Genomic DNA, 21313 nt, shown 5'->3' on the forward strand with positions numbered 1-21313 from the left:
GCAGCAATCCAACCCACCACCCAGGACATTCTGTTACTTCAGGCATTCTCTTTCAAAACAGCTGCCTATCTCCTGCTCCTCCCCTTGGCTTCCTTTCCCCATAACTCTGCAAGAGTCACCTTTCCATCATGCCTGTGCATCCTTCACACCTACTAGACCTCAGAACTGGGAGAACGAGCATGTGAATAATTGTCGCTTTAATAAATACAGCCACATACATAGAAGCCATTTATCTTTGGGTGCTCTGAATTGTGCAAGAGTCATAGCTTCACCCCAACAGAAGTTTGATATTTGCCAGCCACCATCACAGATCACTTCCAGAGTAATATTGCTTCCTTTTCCAAGCAACAGCATTAAGAGAAGAGAACATGGAGATATAATCACAACAATTATGCCACAGGGAGGGACGGGCGAGAAATTTAAAGTTTGTGTTTGAAGGCAAATCTTCCTGTTGCGAAACATTATGAGAATTGAAACACGGTCATCCTTTGATACTGCAATTTTTCAAATCATGCAATTCAGTTCTCCAACCATTGTTTACGAAAATAGATATATTAGGGGAAAGTGTGCATGAAAATGAAAATAACACAGAAAATTGTATTATATTGGGGAAACTTGTTTGCAAACAATTGTATGTTAGTTAAAATTGTGTATAAAATTGTATTAAGAGTAATTCACATTAAATTCCACATGAATTTTTATTAGGATTTTTTTTTTTAATGCAAGTTGCTGCAGAAATGTGGATAACTGGATTTAATAAGCACCAAATGAGAAACTGAGAGAATAAAAAAAAACTTATCCCTAGCCACATATGGCTCCAGTGAGTGAAAAGGGCTAAGTACGTGTTCCCTCAGAGAGCACGTAGCTTTTTCACTCACTGGAGTGATATGGGGCCACCTCCCATCCATCTGTTCTAGAAACCACACACCTCAACATTATCTGAATTGAGCATCAGTTTGTTGGCTCTCATCCAATCCATTACTGAGGCAAGACAATCATCCACTGCCACACCTGTGCTGTGTGTCATCCACATATTGCTGACAACATAGTCCAAACCTCTGGATAACCCCACTCAGTGGTTTCATGTAGATGTTAAACAGCATGGGGGGTAAGACTGAACCCTGAGCAACATCTCCATGGGGCAGAATAGCATTTCCCAAGCATCACCCTCTGGAAACAACCAACCAAATAGGACTGGGAACACCACAAAGCTGTGCCACTCACCCCTAAGTCAGACAGCCGCTCCAGAATGATACCACTGTCCTGAAAGCCACAGAGAACATTGATGAGAATTAACAAGGACACATTTCCCTTCTCTCTCTCTTGGCAAAGGTCATCATACAGGGCACCAAAGCAGTTTCTGTACCAAAACCGGACCTGAAGCCCAGTGGCGGAGGTCATGCTCAGGCACCGGGGGGCGGAGAGCAGGCGGGGGAGTGCCTGGCGCGCGTCCCGGGGTCATGGTGCGCCACCTGTGGGGGTGTGGTGCCCAGTGCCGGTGGGGGGGCAGCTGCGATGGCACTCCATCAAATCAGAAACCGGGATGGCTTCTCTAAATCAGGGATGTCCCTGCAAAATAGGGACATATGGAGGGTCTGAGACACATACACACATTTAGGGACACGTACAAAACTCCTTCATACGCATACATATAGGACATACACATACAGAGACGTCCCCCCCACCCAGCTGATGCATGTAGGTCACTTAAGGAGGAGGCAATGCTTCTTTCCATGCTGTGGGGATTTTCATTCCCATTACAGCCACAGGCTATGAAGAGAAGATTAAACCTCTTCGGCCAGCCTAGCATAATGAGAATGAGCGAAAGTTAGAGAAGTCCTGCCTAGGTCTGCACCCTATTCTCCCTGTAGCATCACTACCACCTCCAAAATATTGAGTTTATGGCTCATGGGGCACCAGCTAAAGCTTGGTGGAGCAGATCAGGCCTTCAGACTGCACTTGTCCCAACTTGTTGGGTTCAGTGGGGCTTGCGTCTGAGTAATGATGCTTCCAAAGAATATTAAGTCCTTGGTTTTAAATACTATGACATTAACTTGTTATCCTCATCTCATTTTAATTAGCAGGTAGACTTTATGATCCTCAGGTTTTTCTCCAGGTTGCATGTTAAGGGGGCAATTTTTTCAACTCACAATCCCCCCCCCATCCACCAAAAGGAAGAGGCCAATTGCTCTGGCAGGCTGCAATTTATCCTGTCCCAGGTCCCAGTGCCCCTTTTGGTCACTTGGTCCTGCACCCAGGGGAACACCCAAGACCTCCTGCCACCATAGGTCAAATGCGTGGCAGGTGGATGATCCAGCCTGCCATTCACCGGTTCACTAGAGTGGCTCAGGGCCTGTCCACAAAACTGCCTGCCTGGGAGAGCAAATGGACTTTCTTCAACCCACAATCCACTCCCTTGGTTCTGGACACCACTGTTCTCACTTGAGTACACTTGCTAGGAGAGTTACACTACATTTACCTCTGAAATGATATAGGAATCTGTGAATTACATTTTAACTAGATCTAAATTGTACATATCTAATCTGAAAGATAATGATTTTTATGGAAAATATGTTTTCATTTATATGATGCAAATGACAGGTCCTATGTATCAGCCGTAATCTTATTTAAAAAGCTGTCTCATCTACTTTCGGTGTGTCTCTTTGGGATTTAAAAAAATATCTGGCAGGGTAGATATATGTGGCATTATTTGCTAGATGGCTTTGAGCAACCACAAGGTTCCCTTTAGGCTTGGCATGTAGATCTGGATGACAAACAAACTGGTGGGGCCATGCTTTGCTTGTCAAGCTCATATACTCAATGTGGCAAGGTGAGGCAGTTGCCTCAGGATGGCAGGTTCTGGACAGCTAGGGGGCAGCAGATCTGGCCTCCAAGGAGCATGCTGCTCACCTCCTTTCCCCCCTTCTTTTGCTGCATGCCTATGGCCCACCTGCCACCTGTCCACTGATGCCCATTCATCTCTAACCTCCTTCTACCCCCAGAAGGGCAGGCACATTGATGCGGGTGAGCTGTGGGTGAGCGGCCGGTGGGTGTAGAGGTTCTGGGAGTCTCCTGGCCCAGGCTGTTGTACTAAGAAGCGGTGGCAGTGATACTACCTTCTAGGGTTGGTTTTCAATTCTGTTCATTTGGCTACTGCTATCCCAGCAAGAAGGCTAGTTCCAAGGCTATTGGGAGCTGGTCCCTTGACATAGGGTTGCCATACATCCCAGAATTTCCCGGACATAGTCAGAATACTGCAGTTAGAAACAGTGTCTGTGTGGAAATTGCTTAAATGTCCGGGAAAATCCGGCTTTATGACAACCCATGTAGGAAGTCTAGATTTTGGTGAATTTCCTTAAAAAATATATCAACAACTTTGGGCAAACTTTTGTGTCCAGGTTTTCACTTTTTGAAATATAGCAACCCTACTTGACAGCTGGCCACAAGCACAGTGATCTGAGGAAAACGTCCGCTGCATTTCCTTCCTGGCTATGGAGGAAATGAGCTTTCAGTACAGATGGCGATCCAGAAAGGAAAAGGAGAAGTTGAGCACTCTCTTGTTTTATCAGCTGATCACTTGCCCCAAGGAAATTCCATGCACTTGACTGAATGGAATTGCAGGTCTCCAATGACAACCAGGTAAGCAATTAAATAGAAGACTCATTGAGTTTACACTTAATAAAATAACAACAAGAAAAACTCAGCAGGAAAACTATTGTTGTTCCTGGAGTCACATGACAGTAGATTATAAATGGGATTCTGATTTGACTTGTTTCATTCCTTTTTTAGCTACTCTCCCATAATTTAAATTGCAAATTTCATTATCCTGGACAATATCTCAGGTTGTGTGATACCACACATTAAGACAAATTTAATGCTTTTAAAATATGTTCCTTGCCCTTATAATTTTAATACCAACACTGTTGTTAGTGTTTAAGGATACAGGCTCAGACTTGAAAACATCAATCCCAACTAGCATAGATTAAATTGGTCACAAGCTTATTGCTAAATATTAACTCTGAGATTGGGGCAATAACATGGGAAACAAAAGCTACAAAGATAAGATGTAGGTCCTAATGTTTAGAGATACAGGAAGTCTTCTACATACTGGCTTCTGGGCTGTTATCCAATCTTTTCTGAAGCTATAGAGCACAACACATTTACTCATCTGAATTTTATGTTTTCCATTATTTCACAGAATGATGTTCCTCTTAGAGCTTGACAGATTATATTAGCTGTGTTAACTGAAACCTAGTTGTCAGAGCTGCCTCCAGGTCCCACCTCACAGAGGACCAACGCTAGGCTGTAGTTATGTACAAAAGTCTTTATTGAGATTCAGTTTCCATTTTAAAGCCGCAGCGTGCAGCTCTACGTCCCGACCTTAGACCGGCGAAGTCCCGTCTGAGTCTCCGCCCCCTCCACACCAGTTATGACTCTCGCTTTGCTCCACCTCTTCCTAAGTTCCTTTCTCCTCTGGGCCCTCCTGCCCGCTAGGGTTTCATCCTTTCTGGACTCCTCTGACGCTGACCCTGATGATTCTTCCCCCTCCTTCCGGCGGGCTTTAGGACCTGGTTCCCTATCCGGGCTACCTTCTGTGCCGCTCGCCTGTACCTTTGAACTTGGCGCGCGCGCCCAGCCTGCAACTTTCCTCTTGACCGTTAACTCGCTCTCCGATGGAGGCGTCGTCAACCCTGACTCATCTTCTCTCACTGGTGGTGCATATGTGGGCTCTGACACCTGGAACTCCTCCCCCCCACTGCGCTCTGGTGGGGAAGCTGGTCCTGATTTCCAACTGCTGCTCTGGGAGTCCCCGCTGGCCCCTTGCTTCTGGGGTGTCCCCCTTGGGTCGCCCCTTGCCCTGCCCATCGGCGCCCCCTTCTGTGAATCTTCCGATTCGCTGGAGAGGCTCATGGAATCTATCGGGCTGCTGTCATATTCTCCTACGCTGCCCTCGGATTGCTCCCCCTCGCTCTCCATCTCTTCTCCTCCCTGCGCTCCCGCTGAGTCCCTGACACTAGTGTTAAACCTTAGGCATATCTCTCTTGCTATTTGTGATAGACACAGAGACCCTGGCCACAATGCTTAGTGTTAGCCTGTAGATCGCAGGGTTGAAGGTCAATGGGTGTAATGGACTGGTTGGACGCAGAGGAATGGTGGGAGGAACCAGCTCAGGACAACAGTGAGTGGTCAGAGGGAGAAGAGGGAAAACACTGGGGAGAGGAGGTGTCAGAAGCTGAAGAGGGCTTAGTAAGCTGGGAGAGTCCATGGCAGAAAGAAGTCCAGAATCAGAGACAGAAGCTGAAACAGGAGGGTGGGAGGAGAGAGGCTAAGAGGCAGAGATGAGCGCAACTGGTGAAGAGTCATGGTTGTCTCCCCCCCCAGCTGCGACAAGCTCCCCTGTGGCTGAGGAAAGTTGGAGTCCAACATCATCTGGAGGGGTACAGGTTCTCCACTAAGGTACTACCTGTTTCCACAAGGATCTCCCCAAATGCTTCTTCGCATAGCATTCTCTGCATACTCACATGAAAAGAAGTGTAGCAGGGCAGCTGATTACAGGGAAAAGGGTATTTTCTGTGGGCATGCCCTCCTGAGAGATGCTTACCCACACAAATACCCTTTTATTTTCTCAGACCTTTTAATTTATTTTATTGCTCAACCTGAATCAGTTTTATCTCTTTCACATGGGGAAAAACACTTCTAATGGTTTTTAATTTGTTTACCCAATAGCTGTAGTGGGCAAGATGTGAATACCTTAAATATGTAAGGAAGGGGCTTCCTTATTACTGAATTTATCTAGCCAGAGTCCTGATAATGCTGCTTCAGTTCTTCTCCAGTTCTTTGCCTTGCAAAAGTGTTTAGGCTTCTTGTCTCCCCGGGGAACCACGTGCAAGTCAGGGAAGGCAGTAACGAACTATGGTGCCTCCAGAATGTCAGTATTTTGCAAGAGAGATTCAAGTGCATACCAGATATTAAGGTATGCACAATTCAAGTGAATTAAAACACTGCCATTCTTGCACAACAAATCCAACTTTATTTTGAAATTTAACTTTTTCTAACCAATCAGTGGGAAGATGTATAAATGCAAATCAGGATGAATAACCTGAATAAACTGCTTTCAAGCAGATCAAATCCTATTTGAGCTAACATTAATCCCAGCATTAGATGACACAATCATTTGATTCAGCATGAGGTTGTTGAAACTGTATATGGGTCCTTATTCTGCCTAACTGCACATGTCAGTGGTTCCAAGCATAAATCAAATATCAGTGGAGAAAAAGAGCACTCCTGTCTTGTACCTCTCTCCAAGCCAAACTGATCTGAAAGAATTCCATTTGCCCCCCCCCTTGTGATTTCAGAGAGTTGTATAAAATTCTGATCCATTTTATAAATCCAAGCTTTTCCAAAACACGAACTGCCAATATAACTTCCTCAAATGCTTTTTCAGAATATAAATAAATTAGTGCAGCCAGATGCATTTTATGACTATTTCAGGCCACCAAACTGGTTACGTTTCTTAGATGACTGGCGGCTGTCCTGGCACTTGTGCCTCCTAAGCTCCTTCTTGATGCTGTCTGCCACTCCCTCAATGCTCCACGCTGCGTGCCCTGCCACTTACAGCTCATGATAATAATAATAATTTATTATTTATACCCCGCCCATCTGGCTGGGCTTTCCCAGCCACTCTGGGCGGCTTCCAAATTTTTTTTAAAATACTGTAATACATCAAACATTAAAAGCTTCCCTAAACAGGGCTGCCTTCAGATATCTTCTAAAAGTCAGATAGTTGTTTATTTCCTTGACATCTGATGGGAGGGCATTTCACAGGGAGGGCGCCACTACCGAGAAGGCCCTCAGCCTGGTTCCCTGTAACTTGACTTCTTGCAGTGAGGGAACCGCCAGAAGGCCCTCGGTGCTGGACCTCAGCGTCCGGGTAGAACGATGGGGGTGGAGACACTCCTTCAGATATACTGAACCAAGGCCATTTAGGGCTTTAAAGGTCAGCACCAACACTTTGAATTCTGCTCGGAAACGTACCGGGAGCCAATGTGCTTTCAAGACCGGTGTTATATGGTCTCGGTGGCCGCTCCCAGTTACCAGTCTAGCTGCTGCATTCTGGATTAATTGTAGTTTCCGGGTCATCTTCAAAGGTAGCCCCACATAGAGCGCATTGCAGTAGTCCAAGCGGGAGATAACCAGAGCATGCACCATTCTGGTGAGGCAGTCCGCAGGCAGATAGGGTCTCAGCCTACGTACCAGATGGAGCTGGTAAACAGCTGCCCTGGACACAGATTTGACCTGTGCCTCCATGGACAGCTGTGAGTCCAAAATGACTCCCAGGCTGCGCACCTGGTCCTTCAGGGGCACAGTTACCCCATTCAGGACCAGGGAATCCTCCACACCTGCCCGCCTCCTGTCCCCCAAAAACAGTACTTCTGTCTTGACAGGATTCAACCTCAATCTGTTAGCCGCCATCCATCCTCTAACCGCCTCCAGACACTCACACAGGACCTTCACCGCCTTCACTGGTTCTGATTTAAAAGAGAGGTAGAGCTGGGTATCATCCGCATACTGATGAACACCCAGCCCAAATCCCTTGATGATCTCCCCCAGCAGCTGCATGTAGATGTTGAAAAGCATGGGGGAGAGGACAGAACCCTGAGGTACCCCACAAGTGAGAGCCCAGGGGTCTGAACACTCATCCCCCACCACCACTTTCTGAACACAGCCCAGGAAGAAGGAGTGGAACCACTGTATGACAGTGCCCCCAGCTCCCAGCCCCTCAAGACGGTCCAGAAGGATGTTATGGTCGATGGTATCAAACGCCGCTGAGAGATCCAGCAGATTCTTATCTTCTGTTTTCTTATTTATAATATTATTGTTTTACTATTTACTGCATTTATTGTGTTGATGTTTTCTGCTTTATTTTATGATTCAACTGGTTTTTTTTAAATCTGATTTTTTGTTGCCTTGCTTTTCAGGTCAAAGGGTGGAATATTATTATTATTACTATAATTATCATTAATATTTCAGAATTCAGCAGCCAGGTTGCTCACTGGAGCAAGACAGTTTGAGCATATTACACCGATCGTGGTCCGGCTGCACTGGCTGCCAATTAGTTTCCGGGCCCAATTCAAAATGCTGGTTTTGACCTATAAAGCCTTAAATGGTTCAGGACCGCAATACCTCAAGGACCATCTCTTTCCATATGAACCTACCCAGACCCTGAGATCATCTTCTGAGGTCCTCCTCCATGTACCGCCTCCTCGAGAGGTCTGGAGGGTGGCAATAGGAGAACGGGTCTCCTCTGCAGTGGCTCCCCGTCTGTGGAATGATCTCCCTAGGGAAGTTTGCCTGGCGCCTTCATTATACTGTACACCTTTAGGTGCTAGGCAAAAACGTTCCTTTATAACCAGGCCTTTGTTGATTTAATTGACATCCTATGCCATTTTAAAATGTGTTGGGTTTTTTTGGGGGGGGTGTTATTGGGATGTTGTTTTTATTTTGATTATGTATTTTGTTTTATATTTTGATTTTATTCTGTGAACCACCCTGAGACCTCCAGGTATAGGGTGGTATATAAATTCTAACAACCACCACCACCAAAATCCCAGGGCAGACTACAACATGGAAGCACAATATTTAAAACAGTTGAAAGACAACTTACAATCACAGAAATAAGGTGGGTATACATTCAACAAACAAACAAACAAACAAACAAACAAACAAACAAACGCTAGATAGTTTCATCAGGAAAATCCCAGTCATTTGAACAGGTTTCTTATGAAGCTGAGAAAAGAGATTAGAGAAAAGAGACTATCTGAGGACAGATCAAAATGCATAACTGACTTTGCAGTATTAAATCTCTTTGGATTAAGGAAGTATTCAATATCTCATGAGCTATAAGAACTCACATCAGCAAAGCGACTTATGATTTGGTCTGGATCTTGCAATTAAATCTAATTACTTTGCAAGGCTCTGGAAGCTGGTTAATTGCATCTGTTCTATGTATAGAAATGGTTTACAGTGGTACCTCTGGTTGCGAATGGGATCCGTTTTGGAGGCCCATTTGCAACATGAAAAGAGCGCAACCTGCAGCAGTGCGTCTGTGCATGTGCGGCTTGCGATTTGCTGCTTCTGTGCATGGGCGTGACGTCATTTTGTGCTTCTGCGCATGCGTGAGTGGCGAAACCCTTTCCGGTACTTCCGGGTCGCCATGGGATGTAACTTGAAAGAACGTAACATGAAGCGGACCTAACATGAGGTATGACTGTACTGGATAATTCTTCAAATGGCTTAGGAACACCAGTCTCTCTCTGTTTAGGAAAACAACTGTTCATTCTAGTCTTGAACCTGCTAATTGTCATCTTTCATTTCTCAATCCTGGTCTGAGGATAAGAGTTCGTAGAGAGCCTCCTCAGTCTCTGCTGCGTAGTTTGGATCTAGGCGGAACTTGGGGCCCTTTAGCCAAGTTGACCCAACAAGCTGAGATGCTGGAATGGAGTGTGTTGCTGGAATGGAGTGTGTTGTTGGAATGGAGCGTGTTGCTGGAATGGAGCGTGTTGCTGGAATGGGGCGTGTTGCTTGGTCTACTGAAATTTGGTTGGTGGAAACATATTGACCTTCTGATGCTCTCCACCCTGTTGCTCACATACACACAGAACCTTGTCTGTGTAGAGCGTCACATTCTCAAACTGGAGAATCCAGTCTATTTTCTACCAACTCTGACAGTTCTACTGCCATCATGGTGACGAAAAGCTCTAGCCTTGGAATGGTATGTCCTTGGAGTGGTGCAAGATGAAACCCACGTGCACTTGGCATTCACCCTTAGAAATGCCACGGCTGCTGTTGCTTTAGTCGCTGCATCTGAAAGCATGTGTGGTTCTTTGCAGGAAGCAGCGGCAGGAGAGTTGGGCACATAGCTACAGGGAATGCGCACCGTCTGCTGGCTACCAAGGGAAATTCTCCTGTAATATATATATATATATATATATATATATATATATATGATTTTAAATCTTATACATTTCAATAATTTTACAATCATTTTAACATTCCAAAACTCGACTTCCTTCCCCCTGTCTGTGGTTCCTTAAATTTATTTTTTATATTTTCTGCATATTTCACATTCACATAACTTAATCATTTATTCACCTACTTTAAACACATACTCTTATAAAACTACAGCTTATTATATATAATCTTACCAATGTTCTTATCTGTTTACAGTTTGTTTGTAAATATTCAATAAACCATTTCCATTCTTTTATAAAAGGTTCATTATCTTGATTTCTTATTTTTCTGGTAACTTTCACCATTTCTGTGTGTTCCATAAGTTTTTGTGCCATTCTTTTTTCGTTGGGACGTCTTCTTCTTTCCATTTTTGGGCAAATAACATTCTTGCTGCTGTAGTTGCATACATGAATAAATTTCTATACAGTTTGGGTAGTTCTGCCCCTATAATTCCCAAAAGGAAAGCTTCTGGGTTTTTAACAAATGTTATTTTAAACATTTTTTTCCAATTCATTATATATCATTCCCCAGTAAACTTTAACTTTACTACAAGACCACCACATTTGATAAAAATAACCTCCTTTTTCTTTACATTTCCAACACTTATTTGATTTTGATTTATACATTTTTGCCAATTAATTTATTTTTACTCTCATCATTCATTAACCAAGAGTTTGGTTTTATCTTTATTAATCTTAAAACCTGCTACCGCCTCAGTTTTTTTAATCTCTTGTAATACTTTCGGGATTGACTCTATTTGCTCTTCTACAGCTATCACGACATTGTCTGCAAATGCTTTTAATTTATATCGGCTGTCCCACTCTTATACCCTTAATGTCTTGATTACATCTTATTCTTTGAGCCAATACTTCTAAGACTAATTTAAACAAAAATGGTGACAATGGGCAGCCTTGTCTTGTTCCTTTAGTTATTTTACAATTCTCTTTTTTTTAAAAAATAATATTTATTAAGAGTTTAAAGATTACAAAAAGAAAGAAAAAGAATTAAACATGACAATATAATAAAATACAAAAACAAAAACAAAAACACTACATGAAACATTGAATTAACAGAACAAAACAAAAACAATTAAAAACACTTCCAATATTTTCAATCTTAACTTTCATTCACTTGTTTCATTGACTTCCATTCGCCTCCCTTTTTGTATTCCACTTCAATTAACTGTTTCAGCAATTCCTTTCCATCTTCCTCTGTTTTCTGTCCTGTAATTAATCTTAACATATTCTAACCTTATTTTTTCCCTTTAATACACTAACAATCTATCTGTACCTAGTTCCTTATAACATTTATGCCAAAGCCATATAACTTCATTCCACCATTTTTCTATAGCTCATTAATTTTACAATATTTCTGTAAATAATCTTTAATTTTTTTCCAATCTTCTTCCACCAACTCTTCTCCCTGGTCTCGGATTCTGCCAGTCATTTCCGCCAATTCCATATACTCCATCACTTTCATCTGCCATTCTTCCCGGGTGGGTAAATCTTGTGTCTTCCAATACTTCACGATGAGTATTCTTGCTGCTGTTGTGGCATACATAAAGAAAGTTCTGTCCTTCTTTGGCACCAATAGGCCGACCATGCCCAGGAGAAAGGCCTCTGGTTTCTTCAAAAAGGTATATTTAAATACCTTTTTCAATTCATTATAAATCATCTCCCAGAATGTCTTAATCCTTGGGCATGTCCTCCAAAGGTGAAAGAATGTACCTTCAATCTCATTACATTAGTTATTTTACAATTCTCAGTCAGGACATTGTTTCATGTAGATTCCAGTGTATAAGACGGCTTTTTAACCCTGGAAAAGAGTGGAGCCTGCCCCCCCGCCCCCCGCTGCTGCTGCAGCGGCTCTGAAGCAGCAGCAGCAGCAACAGCAACCAGCAGGCTCAGCTCTGTGCTGGGCTGCTTTCTCCCGGCACTGAACTGCCCAGTGTATTAGGCGACTGGGCTTATAAGACAAATCCCCAAATTGCAGCTGCCAATTTGGGGGGTCATCTAATATGCCCAGTCGCCTAATACGCCAGAATCTACGGTACTATAAATTTAGCTGGTGGTTCAGTATATATTGCCCTGACTCCTTACTGGACATTTTTAATTTTTTTAAATATATTCTGACTGCGTCAGACCAACACAGCTACCTACCTGAATCTATTGAATAATAATCATTATTCAACAAAGATATAGGTCAATAATTATTTAGCTGCTCAGAGTCCCTGTCTTGTTTAGGAATGAAAGTAATATAAGCATTCTTCCAAGATTTTGGCCATTCAACTGTATTTAAAGTCATATTCATAATGTCATTTAATGGTTGTATTAGGCAATCTTGCAACTTCTTATAATATATTACTGAAAGTCCATCAGGTCTGGGTGCTTTTGAAAGTTTTGCCTGTGAGATTATTTACTGTAATTTCATTATTGTCACTGGTGCATTCAAAATTCTTCCTTTATCTTTTGGTATTTTAGATATTCCACTATCCTCTAGATATTTTTGCATTTCATCTATATTGCTGCGTTTAGCTCAATTTAATTCTATATAGAAACTCACAAATTGATCTGTTATTTCTTTGGGATTTTCCACAACTTTACCTCCTATATTAATTTTAGTTATACAGGATTTATCTTGTCTTTTTAAAAAATTTGCCACGCTAATAATTTCCCTTGTTTATTAGCCTGCTTGAATTGTTTCTGTTTTAAATATTTAATTTCCCACTCTATTTCTTGATTTATTATCATTGAAAACTGCATTCGCAATATTTTAATATCCTGTTTTACTGTCTCTTTTCAAGGGGAATTTCTCAATTCTTTTCCTTTTATTTCTTGTAAAATTTCTTGCTTTTTCTACTCTCTTCTTTTTTTGGTATGCACTTTGCTGAATAAATATCCCCCCCACCGCATAACTGCCTTACTCACATCCCATACCACTTTCAAACTTGTCTCCTGATTTAAATTAATTCTGAAACAATCCTTTAAGATCCCTCCTTTTCTAATTTTTCTTGATCATTTAATAAATCCCCATTTAATCTCCATCTGCATAAATGAAGTCTCAACGCCCCATAGCATTAGTCAAGCCGTTCCCAAACATGCTGGAGTGCTAGTCCTGGTTCATCCACTAGAGCTGCATGGCTACATCTTGCCTACCATGAGGAAGCAGGCCCTAGCCATGCGGTCAGCTCCTCCTCTGTGGGCAATCCCATGTCTTGGATGGCTTGCAGAAAGGTGTCTTTCCACGGTGGATAATCTTCAGGACATCTGTGAATTTCTGCACCCCTTTGTCCGCTAGGTCTTGTCTGTAATTCCACGATGGAAGGTAGACGAAAGTGGGCATTGTGGGGTATCCAGTTTCAGCTGTTGTGAGCCGAAGCCATCTGTGGGGGTAACGTGTGGACTTGAGAGGCAGTGAAGTGTACAGACAATTTGCTGATGGATGAGTAGGTGTGAGAGCTCCCTGTTAGCGAGGAATGGTGAGAACGAGGAGAGCGTTTGTGCCATGAGGAATGGTATCCTGAAGTGACTACTGCCGAACCTGCAATGGAGCTGGTTGTCAGGAGCAAGACCTTAACAGGTTGGAAGGTTGGAAAGGAGTAAAGAAGATAAGTGCTGGCTGGACAGGAAAATTGGCTTCCAGATGGAAAAATCAAAACTGGAAACAGAATTGTTAGATCTTAAAACTAGGAATTTGTCAAGGATATATAACTTGCTGTTGAAATGGAATACTCAAGATGAAACGGTGAAGTCGGCTATGATAAAATGGGCACAAGATCTTGGACATAATATTATGTTTGCTGACTGGGAACAGTTGTGGACCACAGGTATGAAATTTACAGCATGTAATGCCTTAAGAGAGAATATTATGAAAATGATATACAGGTGGTACATAACCCCAGTCAAGCTTGCAAAAATTTATCACTTGCCCGATAATAAATGTTGGAAATGTAAAGAAACTGAAGGTACATTCTTTCACCTTTGGTGGACGTGCCCAAAGATTAAGGCCTTCTGGGAAATGATCTATAATGAACTGAAAAAGGTATTTAAATATACCTTCCTTAAGAAACCAGAGGCCTTTCTTCTGGGCATGGTCGGCCAATTGGTGTTAAAGAAAGATAGAACTTTTTTTATGTATGCAACAACAGCAGCAAGAATACTCATTGCGAAGTACTGGAAGATGCAAGATCTACCCACTCTAGAAGAATGGCAGATGAAGGTGATAGACTATATGGGACTGGCAGAAATGACCGGCAGAATCCGAGACCAGGGAAAAGAGACGGTGGAGGAAGACTGGAAGAAGTTCAAAGACTATCTGCAGAGGCATTATAAAATTAATGGACATTAGTGTGATGTTGGATAAAAATTAAGTGGTTACCAGCTGTAATGTAGAGGTTGAGTAATAAGTTACAATAAGTTACAACAAGTTATAATAAGGATTTGCTGAATTAAGAATTTGAACTGGAATACAAAAGGGGGAGGTGAGAGGAGGTCTGGGAAATAAGTTAATGGAAATGAGTAATGGAAACTACATTTGTTTTAACTGTTCTTTTTTGTTTTTGTATTTTTGTATTTTTGTTATTTCTTTTTTTGTGTATGTTTATTTTTATTTTTTGTATTAATTGGAAACTTTAATAAATATTATTTAAAAAAGAAGAAGAAGAAGATAAGTGCTGGAAGTAAGCCAGGAGTCGCAGCCAGATGCTGGAATGCTTTCAGTTTTGGAGTGGCAAAATGGAGTTGTGGCATACTTAGAAGTGAGCTTTCGAAGGAGGGACAATGTTGAAGAAAATTGATTGATTACAACATGAAGGAAAAGGAGAAGGTAAACAAATATTTAACACACAAACTACAGGATATAAATTCCCTCTGCAAATTAATGGGTATGGATTTATTAAATATGAACAAAAGTCATCACACCAGTAGCTGCTAAAACAAAGGATTAAGATCGCAATTGTGGAATTTGGACTAATTAAGAGAATTGGAGCAGGACCAAGGATCAACATCAACACCAGATAACTGGAACACAGGAAGTCATCCAAAAACATTGAATTCGGAATTAATTGGCTTTTTTGATTGTATTGTGATTTGACATGATTTGGTACTGTATTAATGTGGCTTCCATTTGGATTGTTATTAATGAAAAATTAATAAAAATTAATATTTTAAAAAAGTAGATGAGCTTGGGTCGCTTTCTTGAGAATGTGGCTCTGGTTCATCAGCAACTTTGTCACCTGGATCCTCATCAGCCTCTGGGAGAAGCACTGCTTCTTGTTCCTTTATGCGCTTCTCCAAAGCGTCCATGGTTTCATGGAAAGTGGAGTCCCTCTGGTCATTCACCTGCTTGAAATGCTGCCACTCATTGCAGGTATCACTAGGGTATAGTTGCGCAAAAATGGAGAAGCAATCTGTGTAAGGTGTCCATTGCACCAGGTGTTTGGCCAAGCAGGGCCTCTGGTGATACTTATCCTCCAGGAGTGTTACAACATTAGTCTCCAGAATGTCTTTCTGCAACTTTTCCCAGGCTCTGTCGGATCGCCTTAGCTGATTTGCCTTCTGTTCCTCTAAGGTAGCTCTCATCTTGGGGGCCAGCTTCCTAAGTTAGTTTTGACCTGAAGACTCTGTGCCGCCATTAGTTGAATCAGAAGCTACTCCCTGTCTCATCCCTTGTTTGGCTACGTTTTCAGAATGGTCTCCCATTTTCTTTATAAATTTGTTCAAATATACCATATTGGTTCAAACATAAGCTGCACTCCCCCCCCCCCCAATTCCAACCTTGAAATGTTAAGTGTGGCTTAAATTTGCGACCTTACAAAAACTGGCTGCTGAAAGAGACATACGGTAAAACAGAATGGGTGTGAGTGCCTGCGGAATTTTAAGGGAGCGCCTTATATTCGGGTATTGCCTTTTTTCCTCCCCCCCCCCCCAGCTTTGAATTTTAAAGGTGTGGCTTATTTGTGGGTGCAGCTTATATTTGGGCCAATACGGTATTTAAATTGGAAGGCTGCAGTACCATGTTTCAACACCAGATAGTATTGTCCCGTTGGGTGAGATGGCTGCTGCAGAAGCCCTCGTGAATTTAGAATATAGATCCGTGATAGTAGAATTGAGATACAAGATGGTTCCGCTGCCCAAAGTTCTTGACTCTTTATCTTTTCTTAAAGGGCCAGTGTGGTTATTCCTTCTACCTAATACTAATACACAGATTAATAACTGACCCTTGTGGGGGCACAACAGTTTCAGTTTTCATATAAGGAGATTTCTTTATCTATTTTGTTGTTAACTGTTAGACTTGAAACCATAAGTAAAATCCCTCTGGCACCACAGAATGTGTTGCAAGTTATCAAACATTGGGTCATATACAACCAAGCGCCCCATCAATGGTATGCAGTGCAAGGTTTTCTGCTTGCCCAAGGGAACATTCTCCCCCTCTCCAGGGGCAAAACTAGGCTTACTTTCACCCGGGTTAAAGACTCAGTTCAGCACCTCTCCCCCCGCCCCACTGTGTAGCCCAATCCTATGCAAGTTTAACCAGAAGTCCAACTCAGTTCAATGGAGCCTACTCAAAAATAAATGTGCACATGATTGCAATCACAGTGTCAAAATAATATATTCTCTAATATGTATAGGAACTTAAAATGTTCTTACCAAAGAGTACTGTACAAGAACCTAAATCGCCTATAACTGATGTGCAGGACCAAGAAAGCAAAACTATGAAAACTTATTTCAGTAAAGTACATAGAAAAGGCTTTATTTCAGTCTAAACTGTTCTCTAAAAGCACTATCTATACCACACTGAAACCAATGAGAGTGTTCCAATTAATCTTAGTAGGGAGAAGTAACATGTCATTACTCTAAAGACTCATGTCAACCAATCTTCTTATAAAATGTTACTATCTCACCCCCCTTTTTTTGAAGATGCACACATGTGTCACACTAGGTATGATCTTTCAGAAGAGGCCCTTCCTCCTCTGTGTAATAGAAGGAGAAATGCCTTGCCCTCTCCTAAGATGAATTCAGAAACTTTCAGTTTTGTAAGTACTTGCATTTTAAAAGGATGCATTTTTAAAACCAGGGACACCACTTCAAAGGTCAATTAATCTAGTAACTGATTAGATTGATAGATCAGTCAATTCATCTACCGTATTTTTTGCTTTATAGGACACACCGGACCATAGGATGTACCTTGTTTTAGAGAGGGAGAACAAGAAAAAAAAATCTCCCCCTCTCTGCTCAGCGCCCCTTCAGCGAAGCGGCAGGAGAAACGGAGCCCTTCCATTTCTCCTCCCGCTTGGCTGAAGGGACACTGCACAGCTCTCCCTCTCTGCTGAAGCCGGGAGAGTCTTGCTCTCCCAGCTTCAGCAAAAGGAACCCGAAGCCTGCGGAGTGCAGTAGGAACTTGCGCTGCGCACCGACCCCTCTCACTCTCCAGGCTTCAGCGAAAGCAACACGAAGGCTCCAGAGTGCAGAGGGAGCTCTCCCTCTGCGCTTCGGAGGCTTCGCGTTGCTATCGCTGAAGCCAAGGAGCCTGCATTCGCTCCAGAGGATGCACACACATTTCCCCTTAATTTTTGGAGGGGCAAAAGTGCGTCCTATAGAGCGAAAAATACGGTATTTGTTGTTGTTGTTTTATTATTACAACATGGTCTGATATCTGTTTAAGGATTAGCAGTGTATCTCATGACATTATGTGAACAGGTATATTTAGCTTCTGAAGCCACAAATTAAAAATAGAAATTATGGTGAACCAGAAATTAACCAGTGGTTAATCTAATAAATGTAGCTGCAAAGCTCTAGGAGAATCCCTCTAGCACTAGTGACCTGTTGCCTTCTTGGGCCTAGAACTGAAGGGTGTAACTACTTCTAGTCTATTTGGATGAGACTGTCTTTCTGGGCCCATTTCAAGCTATTTTTAAGCCTGGTTTTGATATGGAAATACCCTGGCTATCTTTGTGGATGTCCTATGTTAGGTCCAGAAACCGCACATATTCCATCAGTTTAAGTTGCCATTCTTCTTTAGTTGGGACCTCACTCGTTTTCCATTTTGGGGCTAACAAAACATGGGCCGCAGTAGTGGCATACCTAAATAACCTTTTTTGACACCTGGGAATTTCCGTCTGAATTATCCCCAACAAAAAGGACTCTGGTTTTTCTTTTGAAAAGTACTTTTAAACATTTTTTTCAATTCATTGTGGATTGGATGGATGGCGGCTAACAGATTGGGGTTGAATCCTGACAAGACAGAAGTACTGTTTTTGGGGGACAGGAGGCGGGCAGGTGTGGAGGATTCCCTGGTCCTGAATGGGGTAACTGTGCCCCTGAAGGACCAGGTGCGCAGCCTGGGAGTCATTTTGGACTCACAGCTGTCCATGGTGGCACAGGTCAAATCTGTATCCAGGGCAGCTGTTTACCAGCTCCATCTGGTACGTAGGCTGAGACCCTATCTGCCTGCAGACTGTCTCGCCAGAGTGGTACATGCTCTGGTTATCTCCCGCTTGGACTACTGCAATGCACTCTACGTGGGGCTACCTTTGAAGGTGACCCGGAAACTACAACTAATCCAGAATGCGGCAGCTAGACTGGTGACTGGGAGCGGCCGCCAAGACCATATAACACCGGTCTTGAAAGACCTACATTGGCTCCCAGTACGTTTCCGAGCACAATTCAAAGTGTTGGTGCTGACCTTTAAAGCCCTAAACGGCCTCGGTCCAGTATACCTGAAGGAGCGTCTCCACCCCCATCGTTCTACCCGGACACTGAGGTCCAGCACCAAGGGCCTTCTGGCGGTTCCCTCACTGCGAGAAGCCAAGTTACAGGGAACCAGGCAGAGGGCCTTCTCGGTAGTGGCGCCCTCCTTGTGGAATGCCCTCCCACCAGATGTCAAAGAGAACAACAACTACCAGACTTTTAGAAGACATCTGAAGGCAGCCCTGTTCAGGGATGCTTTTAATGTTTGATGTATCATAGTATTTTAATATTCTTTTGGAAGCCGCCCAGAGTGGCTGGGGAGGCCCAGCCAGATGGGCGGGGTATAAATAATAAATTATTATTATTATTATTATTATTATTATTATTATTATTTCCCAATACTCTTTTACCCTTTTACAGGTCCACCACATATGAAAGAACGTTCCGTCAACTTCATTGCATCTCCAGCACTTATCTGATTCAGTCTTTTGCACTTTAGCAAGCCTACTTGGAGATAAATACCATCTATAAATCATTTTCAAGTAGTTCTCCTTCAAAGAATAACATGCTGTAAACTTCAGGTCGCTCTTCTAAAGTTTCCGCCAGAGATTAAAATCTATATAATGTCCTATATCTATTGCCCAGTGTGTCATACAGGCTTTGACGAGCTTGTCTTTTGTTTCCCAATCTAATAACAGATTGTACATTTTAGATAAAAGTTTTTATTTGTTTTGTAGAAGTTCTTTTTCAGATTGGGAGCTTGACTCCTGCTCCTCCTCCTGTGCCTACTGACACCATTAATCGTGGTATATTTCTGGATAACTCATGTCATATGCAAAGTAGTGAATGTACCAGAAGGAAATGGACACATCTAATGTAGACTACAGGTATTAAAATACTACAGGTATTAAAATACGACTTAAAGAAATATTTTGATTTATGAAAGCAGAAAAACTTGTTGAATTTCTTTAATAATTATTTAGGGGCATCTGAAGATAACCTCAAGGTTTGGAGGAAAAGGGTCTTTATTCAGAAAAGTAATGGCACAGGCTTGGCAACAGACACAGTGCTCAGAAGTTCAAAAGCAGGGCAAGACGTGCAGAACTGAATGGAAGCGATGAAAAAAGCACTTTGATGTTTCTTCTATAGTCCAGTTGCATATACATTTTATGGAATAAATAACTAATGATGTTTCAGTTTTGTGGAATAAATCGCTAATGATGTCCCAACAAGTCTCCCTGTCCCTACCAGCAGCTTTTAAATATGAGTTGTGGTATGTTCACTTGCAAGATCCTTATGCATTAAGGGCCTGTGGGATCCTTCAGCATATTGTTTTGTGTGTCGTCGTCCCCCCCCCCCCCCGCCGCCCATGCTATTTAGATTACTGGGAGAGTTGTCCAGAGTTTCGGGGTTCAATGTCACCAGCTCTTATTTCTTCTAAATCCAAGGAAGCTGTCTCAGTTCTAAACTGGTTCTGTCATCACTAATGGACAGGACCAGGGTGAAGAAATTGAAACTTTCTTGGCTGGAGAACTACATTGCAAAAATCGAAAACATGTGAATTTGAAGGATGGCTGTGTTCTGGTTCTCACTTTGTTTTGGAAAGTGTGAATTGGGTAGCTTTGCCCTTGAATGCAAACTGAATCAATTTTCTCCCCCATCCAAACAATTTTTGTGAGTTGCATACTGCTGTCGAGAAAATGGATTTACTAAATCCTCTTAATTTGTAGATGCATAGTGGTCAGTCATTGGGAGAAATGTCCTCCAGATGTTTCTGGACCACAACATGAGCAATGGTCAGAGGTGAATATCTACGCACTAAACACAGCTTTTGATATCACACTTTAAGGGATTTCCCCTCCTTAAAATGTATAAAGCCACTGATTTAAGTACTGATAACACAATTCTCCAAAACTGGAAAAGGAGCTTCACACTGGTCTTATTTCTTTGCTAATTTAGAACACCAATTTAATTCCCTTTATTTAAATAAATTCATCTGATTTGGATTCAGTGCCTGCAGGCCGAGCTTTATCTTTCAAAGCATATGGTGCTTAGTATATTGCTTCATATGTTGCATGTGCTTACATATTAAAAGGTGGTGATGTTACTCCATCGCTTCTTTTTGAAAACTATAAAAACACCTGCAAAGCATTCTTAAATGCATCCAATCATCTTCTGCCCTCGATAAAATTATTCATAAGAATAAAGTGATGCAAGCCTTCACTTTTGAATAAAGGCAAGATATACCGCCTGCCAAATCAGGGTTAATGCACACAAATTCTTGCAAGAAATCATGCCAGAAATGAAGCAGCCCTTTCGTTAGGTTTGTTTCAGCTTTCAGAAAATGAGAAGCTATTTTAGTGATGGTGAGATTTTATTTATTTAAATAAACTGAATAGTTTATTTACCACTTAATACCAGAGTTTCTAAGTGGTATCCAAGAGGGATGCAAAAGGGATACAAAATAACATCTCTTAAAAATATTAACATAATCAGATTTAAAATATTTGCTGAAATAGAAAAACCATCACCAAGTGCTGGAAGTTCAACAGGGTGGAGGTTGTCTTATATTTTATTGTTTTTATATGTGATAGAAGCTGCCCAGAGTGGCTGGG

This window comes from Podarcis cretensis (assembly GCF_951804945.1).
Source record: "Podarcis cretensis genome assembly, chromosome: 1".
Taxonomy (NCBI): Eukaryota; Metazoa; Chordata; class Lepidosauria; order Squamata; family Lacertidae; genus Podarcis; species Podarcis cretensis.